Raw genomic sequence first — 9,495 nt, forward strand, 5'->3', positions numbered from 1 at the left:
ATTAATTACTTACTTGTTGGGCAATCAGTGAGTTCCTCATTCCTGAAAAATAGCAAAGCAGTATTTAATGCATTTGGAATAAATGTGAATGGGAAGCTGGGCACCTGGACTGCCAACTTTTTAAAATGGGATCTGCTCCCCTTTGTTTGCAGAATGTGGGACGCAGAATGCGTTCCCTGGCAATGGTATGAAAATAAGAGGAATTTGGCTTAAGAGCTCCGTATAAGGCTGAAGCCAAGCTGGAATGATTGCAAAAGGCAGAAATGCTCTTGACAGGAGGTACCCCTTTCTCCCAATCTTCATCTGGGGGCCAAATTCCGAGAACCAGCTTGTAATCCAAGTCAGCTGAAAACTGCACCCCAAGTTGCTGCATGGAGGGGAAAGGCAAATCCACTTTTGCTCCCCTGGTGGTGTAGGTCTTCAAAAGACCAAGCTGAAACTTGAAGGCAAATGTCTGCCCTACCTCCTCATCCTCGTGATCTGTTGAAGCTTTAGTGGTTTCCAGTATGCCCTGGAAAGGAATGTTGAGGAAAGGACAGATGAAAAAGACCTGAATTCAAAACCTGATGATGGGACTCACTGCCACCAAGTCTGAGACGGTGATTGATTTAGATGGCTTCCAACGGTGATTGATCAAACTCACGAAGGAAGGACACTCTGCCGCTGGAGATTCAGCACAATGACTTTATAGACCGCCAGGGGCAATGCACCTCAAAACATCTGTAGCTGTGAGGTGTGGCTCCCGCCTTCTGCTTTTTTTCCTGTCTCCCTCCCAGGGTCAAAAGCCAAAGTTTTGGCTGGATAGAGCTTTTTAGGTTTTTAAGAGGCAAATTTTGAGAGCTCTGCCTTTTCTGGCCTTTTGGTACAAACCCTCATTCCATCTGTTCCCTGCACAGGAGCTCAGATTCCCAGTATGACTGGTTTATCATAAGCCCCCCCATCCCAAATGAAGCTGCCCTTAGCCCAGGCAGGGACAGTGGCAGACGCTTGCTCACCTGGCTGCGGTCTGGTTTTTGCCTGGGAAGAAAAAAGAGAAGAGCATTTTGACAGACAACTCCCTGGCTTCCTCCTTTAGTGCTGGCTTCTCCAACCTGGTGCCCCCTAGAAATCCCAGCCAGCCAAAGTGAGAGACTGTGATCCCCTTCTCTGCCGTCCTGTTGGGGACCTGGGTGTTCTCGAGCTGAGCATCCTGACACATCCTACTTTTTATTTTCTATCCCACCTTTATTATTTTTATAAATAACTCAAGGCGGGGAACATTCCCGATACTCCTTCCTCCTCCTCTTTTCCCAACAACAACCCTGTGAGGTGGGTTTGGCTGAGAGAGAGCGACTGGCCCAAGGGCACCCAGCCGGCTTTCGTGCCTAAGGCAGGACTAGAACTCACGGTCTCCTGGTTTCTAGCCTGGTGCCTTCACCACTAGACCAAACTTCTTCCCTCTTGGTTGGGTGAGTTACACGTTTAAATGGAAGGATTCAGGGGACTTATTGTATTCCCTCCTGAAATTTCAGATTGGCCTGATTCACAGAAATTGACATTTTTTTTTGATGATTGGGCTATGCACAGGGGAAGCTCCAGCTGCATTGTGGAAGGCGGGAAAGGTATGAGATGGGGGAGATGGGCGGTGATATAAATTTAATAAATAATAATAATAATAATAGGACGGAGCCAGAGGGAGAGGGAAGATAATTAAGAGAAATGCTGTGCAAAGCACTAAGAATATGCCTGGCTGGGGCATTCCTACTTGGGGTGGAAAGTCAGAAGAGCTGGGGGCATGCTGTGTCCCTGCTTTGCTACCCCTCAAGTACCTTTGAACTTGTGCTTGTAAAGGCTGACGAAACACACCAGAAGAATCAGAATGCCACAGCTTGCACACCCAACAGCCAGCAGGGTGGAATTAACCCCATCTGTGCAAAAGAATCGGTGCAAAGCAGTTTGGGGAAAGTTAGTTAGGGGACTTGTCTCCACCACACTTACCTCTAAGACAGTTGATGCCACTGCAGTGTTTATTAATTGTCAGTGTTTTGATGTTTTAATGTTTTTTCTTCTGTTTTACGTCGCTTGATGCTATTTTGCAGTAGAAGAGTACAGGAATACCAGTAATAAAGAAAAAAACCCCAATATTGACTTGATCAGATTTCAATTCAGCAGTGCATCCTTAGCTCGTAGGGTGCTGGTCTCCCAGATCTGGTCCAGGGGGCACCGACATTCCCCAGACCCCAGTGAGGCCTGAACCCCTGATTCCTAACATAGCAGCACTTCCTAGGAAAGAAACACTCATTCTGTGGCTATGGAAATGAGTTTCAAAATCATGGGACCAGACAAAGCATGGCAAATCCACTGTTCTGACTGGGCCCCTTTTTAGTTCGGTGTTCCTTTCTTTTTAATAGAAAATGTAATATCAGTTTTATACTTAATGCAGTTGCGCTTGCATGGTGTGTCCGAGGCATCGTCCTCTTCTAACTACCAATCTCACCTGCTCCAAGATGGAATGAGATTCCTTCGCACAGGAGCTTTTTCTTTTCCACCTTTTGCTTACCTCTCACGGCCACTGAGACCGAGTCGCTCCTCAGGGAAGGGATCTCCCGCCCTGACACCATCGTCCAGAACAGACATGTGTATTCTCCAGCGGTCCCTTCTTCAACTGTTAGTTGATATTGCCCAGTTTTTCCACTGGTCCCGTTGATTTCCTTAACGTTCATCACATCTTCTGACTCTCTGGAATAAAATCTGTATCCTGCTGCTTGCAGCCCTTCAGGAGCAGAGCAGATCAGCCTCACCGGATCCCTGTGGATGTAAACCGGCTGGTGGGGATCTAGAGAAAGGGTTGGAGCAGGTGGGTGATCTAGAGGTTTAGGGAAGAAGGAGAGAAAAGGGTAAATGAGAGAGGAAAAAAATAACAGGACACTTGTAAAAAAAAATATAGAAGAGTAACTATGGAGATGTTTCCTAACAATAAGTCGTCCTCCACCTCTTGCTTACTTGTCATGGCTACTGAGACTCTGTTACTCCATCGGGAAGGGATCTCCCGCCCTGACACCACGGTCCAGAACAGACACATGTATTCTCCAGTGGTCCCTTCTTCAACTGTTAGTTGATATTGCCCAGTTTTTCCACTGGTCCCGTTGATTTCCTTAACGTTCATCACATCTTCTGACTCTCTGGAATAAAATCTGTATCCTGCTGCTTGCAGCCCTTCAGGAGCAGAGCAGATCAGCCTCACCGGCTCCCCGTGGATGTAAACCGGCTGGTGGGGATCTAGAGAAAGGGTTGGAGCAGGTGGGTGATCTAGAGGTTTAGGGAAGAAGGAGAGAAAAGGGTAAATGAGGGAGGAAAAAAATAACGAACAGGACACTTGTAAAAAAAATATATAGAAGAGTAACTATGGAGATGTTTCCTAACAATAAGTCCTCCACCTCTTGCTTACTTGTCATGGCTACTGAGACTCCGTTACTCCATCGGGAAGGGATCTCCCGCCCTGACACCACGGTCCAGAACAGACACATGTATTCCCCAGCAGTTCTTTTTCCAACCATTAGTTGATATTGCCCAGTTTTTCCACTGGTCCCATTGATTTCCTTAACGTTCATCTCATCTTCTGACTCTCTGGAATAAAATCTGTATCCTGCTGCTTGCAGCCCTTCAGGAGCAGAGCAGATCAGCCTCACCGGATCCCTGTGGATGTAAACCGGCTGGTGGGGATCTAGAGAAAGGGTTGGAGCAGGTGGGTGATCTAGAGGTTTAGGGAAGAAGGAGAGAAAAGGGTAAATGAGAGAGGAAAAAAATAACAGGACACTTGTAAAAAAAAATATAGAAGAGTAACTATGGAGATGTTTCCTAACAATAAGTCCTCCTCCACCTCTTGCTTACTTGTCATGGCTACTGAGACTCTGTTACTCCATCGGGAAGGGATCTCCCGCCCTGACACCACGGTCCAGAACAGACACATGTATTCCCCAGCAGTTCTTTTTCCAACCATTAGTTGATATTGCCCAGTTTTTCCACTGGTCCCGTTGATTTCCTTAACGTTCATCTCATCTTCTGACTCTCTGGAATAAAATCTGTATCCTGCTGCTTGCAGCCCTTCAGGAGCAGAGCAGATCAGCCTCACCGGATCCCTGTGGATGTAAACCGGCTGGTGGGGATCTAGAGAAAGGGTTGGAGCAGGTGGGTGATCTAGAGGTTTAGGGAAGAAGGAGAGAAAAGGGTAAATGAGAGAGGAAAAAAATAACAGGACACTTGTAAAAAAAAATATAGAAGAGTAACTATGGAGATGTTTCCTAACAATAAGTCCTCCTCCACCTCTTGCTTACTTGTCATGGCTACTGAGACTCTGTTACTCCATCGGGAAGGGATCTCCCGCCCTGACACCACGGTCCAGAACAGACACATGTATTCCCCAGCAGTTCTTTTTCCAACCATTAGTTGATATTGCCCAGTTTTTCCACTGGTCCCGTTGATTTCCTTAACGTTCATCTCATCTTCTGACTCTCTGGAATAAAATCTGTATCCTGCTGCTTGCAGCCCTTCAGGAGCAGAGCAGATCAGCCTCACCGGCTCCCCGTGGATGTAAACCGGCTGGTGGGGATCTAGAGAGAGGGTTGGAGCAGGTGGGTGATCTAGAGGTTTAGGGAAGAAGGAGAGAAAAGGGTAAATGAGGGAGGAAAACAATCATAAACAGGATAATTGTGCAATATAATACAGTAGGGAAGTAATGCTATCCAAGGCTATACAAAGTATTTCTGTTCTCTCTGTATAGGGCAAAACTGTAGCTGCTGTTTAGCAGTTATGTATTTTTTCAGAAAAACCTCTGAATCCTTCCTACCTCTTAGTTGTATCTCCCTGGAAATGCTTGTAACTACAGACTGAAGCTAAAACACAATGGCCTAAGGCACTCTTGCATTTCTTAAAGAGCTACGAGGATTACGATTTTATGATTTTGCTGAGAAACCAGAGTTAGAATCCTTTGGGTCCTCCTGGATAAAAATTGCCACTGAAGTGGCATTCAGTGTTAGCTGGTCAGGGAAGTGGTGCTGAAACTCCATGGCTGCATAGAAAACACCCATTTATGGAGAGAGACTGCCTCACCCCACCCCACCAGTCTTTCAGACATGCCCCCTTTCTTAGTTAATCTTGCCGGTCTTCTGGGCTTGGGACAGTAATAGATAGCCAGTGTCGCCTAGTGGTTAAGGCGCTGGGCTAGAAACCAGGAGGCGGTGAGTTCTAGTCCCGCCTCGGGCATGAAAACCGGCTGGGTGACCTTGGGCCAGTCCCTTTCTCTTGGCCCAACCCACCTCACAGGGTTGCTGTTGTGGGGAAAAGAGGAGGAGGAAGGAGTATTAGGTATTAGGTTTCCTGCCTTGAGTTATTTATAAAAATAATAAAGGTGGGATAAAATAAATAAATAAATAAATAAAATAATGTCAAGAACTGGTCCCTGGCTGTGCACGTTTTTCCTCCTCCCTCCTCATCTTTGTTTCCTTTTGTGGTGTTGCTCCAGACAGGCGACAGGAGGCTTTTATCAGTAGTACTATCTTCTGTCGAAGAATTCTGGGGGCTTTTTCAGAGGATGGAGTGACATGTTTTAAGTTATTTATCAAAATAATAATAAAGGCGGGATAGAAAACAAACAAACAAACCAATAAATAAATAGGGTGCCATACCAGAGCATTCCTTGCCTTCAGTCACCTAGAACCCATCCTTCTCGCTTCTCCCTTTCACCTCTGCCCTCAGTGCTTTATTTCTAAATAAAACTGGCCTTATGGGATCTGCGGGAAAGGGCCCTAACTTTAGTTCAGCATGTTGTTTTGCAGATGGCCATGTGTTTTGATTGTGGTCTTTCTCTCCACACACAAGACAATGTTAGACATCTTTTAAAAATATGAAATCCCCTGTTATGCAGCCACGTATTTGAACCTGGCTCCAAGCGGTGTTTGCTTTAATTGATAATGAAGCATTATTTTTTTTGCACCGCATGCAGCCGCATTTCTTTTTTTTTCCCAATAATTTTATTAAGAATTATATTAAACAGATCAAACTAATAAAAGAATCTATTACACAAATATATTAAGAAAAGAAAAAGACAAAAACATTACAGAAGTGCAGAAAAAGGACCTGCCAAAAAAGAAAAAAAGGAGGAAAGAATAATAAGAGACTTCCCCCTTCATCCCCAGCAAGTATATTCAACATTGACAATTTATCACTGTCTCTTAAAATACGGCCAAATACATCATCTTTCCATACCTCAGCCCGTTTTCTATAAATTCTCTAAATCTTCAGCTTTCCTTATTAATCAGCAAAGGTCCAGTAAAAATTAACAAAAATACCTAAGTATATACTACGGTCCCTTTTCCCATTTAGTCAAAACCCGCCTAATCCATCCCTTTGCTAATCAGAATTTAATTCCGATTAACAATTAAACATCCCCAAAGAATTAAAGACTATTAAAGGGTTCTATTTCTGTAATATAATATTTCTGTGTTGTAAACCGCCCAGAGTCCCTCCGGTCGGAGGAGATGGGCAGTGACAAATTTGATAAACAAACAAACAAACAAACAAACAAATAAAATTTAATAGTCTTTAATTTTTTGGAATGTTTAATTGTTAACTGGGATTAGATTCTGATTACTAAATTACGTATCAAAATTAATAATGTAAATATTGCCAACCAATCCATTACACCCAGTTAAACAGTTCCAGAAAGAACATCCAGTCTAGAAAACCATTAAGCCTCATCAGACGTAGCATCTTCTTATTCAGCCATAATCAAATAAACCAATTTTGTATTTTTCCCTTCTTCCTCCTAGCAATCCTGAAGTCCCCTAAATAAAGTTCTAACTACTGCTTTCTTTTACTATCTGTCTTTGCGCTCCAAGTTCTTGTCATCTTTATCCACGCCCATTTTAATTTCCATGTAGTGACTCTAGTAGATCTCTTAAATTCCAGTTTAAGAGGGCAATCCACAACACTCTTTTGATACATTGTTTGTATGTCTTTTTTAATTTTTAAATTATCATCCAGTTCCATTTGTCAATCCAGTATTTCCATCTCTTTCGTATACATTATAATTTTTAAGTCCACCTTAAAGTCCTTTCCCGTTATCTTCAAAGGAACTTGTTTTTCGTCAGTAACAACTTTTGGCTCCAATAAAGGGTCAAATAGCCCAAGCATTTCTTGAGCCAACTTATAAAAGGTTTCCTTTAAAGTAGCCATCTGGTGCCCTCCAATTATCAACCTTCAAGGTCTTGTTAACACCTTGGGACATAACCAGGAGAAATATTTCCACCCGAGAGGATTTGTCTAATTGGGCTCAAAGTCTTCCTTTAAATCAATTTCATCCGATCCCTTCGTATTTAAAAACTTTCCAAAACCAACACTATGGTCACCCTTCTGCTGTATCTTTCAGAAATAAGGATCTTACAAAACTGGAAACACATAACTTCCTTTCTTTTTAGAAAGAAGAGAGACCCACCCAGTGAATGCTAAACTTGTGGTTCCGAGGGCTTTTCAATCTTAAAGAAACAATTAAAAAAAAAACACTGCCAAAGCGATTAAAAAGGGGAGATTTGGTCGAAATCTGAGTCCATTAAAAGGCTGCATTAACAGCTCAGAGCATGATGGAAGCCCCGACTCCCAGCTGATTGCAAGTGGCTGCAAAAACATTGGTTTCTGCCTGTCTACGCACAAAAAGCAGCTCTCCGGAGTACATATGGGTAATCTCAAGATCTCTCTTTGATCCAGAGAGAATTTTGGCAGTCCAGATTCTGCATCCAGCCGCCTTTTCAGCTGTGATGTCCCCACGACCCTTGGAGTGGAGGAAACATGGGTGTTGGTTCTCCATTCCTCACTAGAAGCAATGCAGCTGCCCTTCTATGACCTGTCTGCAAGATCTTTGTCTTTTAACTGCTGGCCTAATCTGTGCTAAAATGGCACAAGAGTCCTATCACAGAAGCTTTGTCTTCTCTGCTACTTCCTGGACTGCCCAGGTGACCTGCTTACCTGTCATGGCCACTGAGACGGAGTTGCTCCACTGGGAAGGGATTTTCTGTTGTGATCGCACCATCCAGTATTGACATCTATATTCTCCAGCAGTGGTTCTTTCGACAATTATTTTATATTGCCTTGTATCTTCGCTGGTCCTGTCGATTTTCTTAAATTTGGTTTCATACTGAGAATCTTTGTAATCAAATTGATATTCTGCTGATTCCCGCCCTTCGGAAGCAGAACAGATCAGCCTGACGTGTTGCCCTTGGAGGTAAGTGGACTGGTGGGGATCTAGAGAAAGGGTTGGGGCAGGTGGGTGATCTAGAGGTTTAGGGAAGAAGGAGAGAAAAGGGTAAACCAAGCAGGAAATAAATAAACAGGATCCTTGTACAATATAATAGAAGAGTAACTATGAAGTATTTCCCTGCCAATGGCTGGCATCCCAGGCTGCCACTGGGCAGCTTCCTCCTCCTGCTCCTCTGCCTGTGGAGGACGTCTGGAGATCTGGTTCTGCCCCAGCCCACTGTGGGGAGGAAGGCCTTGCAAGTAAGTAAGTCATACATAGGGTGGTTCTTCTCACCAAGGATGGAGATCACAATCTCACTGCTGAGTGAAGATCTGCTCTCTGCTCCTCCACTGTTGTCCTCCGAGTACTGACATGCATATTTTTTCTTCATTTCTAGATGTTCAGTGCAGACCATCAAGGTATTTTCAGACTGATTTTTCATTAGGACCCATGTTCCATCAGTTGCAGTTTTGTGGAAGAAATAGAATGTTTGATTTTGAGGGGATGAACAAGTCAATGTGAAACACCCTCCTAGGACAAAGCTGTTGTAGGGAGGGTCAATTGATAGCCTCGGATGGGATGGCAGGGGATCTACAGCTCTCAACAGCCATCCTGGGAAAGGAAAGGACATGCAATTAGAAATCCTCTGGAACTCCTCCTGGAGCTCAGGCTTTGGAGAAGGCTCTTGATCTCTTCCCACCCCACGTTCTTCTAGCAGAACCTCCTGCAGGACGCTTCACAGGATTTTACGGTGAATGAGACCAAGTGCTTATTCTGATCCCACAGTGGCCAAAAACTGCAGAAGGGTTTGCTGGTCTACGACCATATAAAGATGGATTGATGATGGATTGAACACTGCAAAAGGGACATTATTAAGCAGGGCACAGGGTTGCCCCCCCCCCCCCTTCCCATGTTTCTGTCCTGCCTCTGTTTCTGGAGGTAATCTGTACCCACCTTGACCAGTGGCCATTGATAGATACTCTTGTTTTCTGTGATGACCTGCAATTATTTTTTATCTCTATCTCTATTTTTAACAAGCTTAAAAGAATGTAGGAAATATAGTACAGAAGGAAAAAAAAAACAATAGAAGCAATAAAATATGAGTAGATGGTTGACAAATCTTGAATAACCAACAAGTCTAAAATATATCAAAATATCAAGCTAATATATGCTTATACGCCATTCACAGCAGAGTACTATATGGCATTTTGGTTGTCTGATTTCTA

At 43.8% G+C, this 9,495-nt stretch overlaps 1 long non-coding RNA gene across 1 annotated transcript; it reads right to left on the minus strand.

Moving 5' to 3' along the window:
• Nucleotides 1-1,807: 1,807 nt before the first annotated feature.
• Nucleotides 1,808-2,835, minus strand: LOC134497474 (uncharacterized). Its single transcript, XR_010067916.1, has 2 exons — nt 2,540-2,835; nt 1,808-1,907 (listed from the first exon to the last, which is right to left on the minus strand). It is a non-coding gene; the product is annotated as an uncharacterized LOC134497474 (long non-coding RNA).
• Between the last annotated feature and the right edge of the window lie 6,660 nt (nt 2,836-9,495).

The sequence above is a fragment of the Candoia aspera genome, chromosome 4, assembly GCF_035149785.1.
Source record: "Candoia aspera isolate rCanAsp1 chromosome 4, rCanAsp1.hap2, whole genome shotgun sequence".
NCBI lineage: Eukaryota > Metazoa > Chordata > Lepidosauria > Squamata > Boidae > Candoia > Candoia aspera.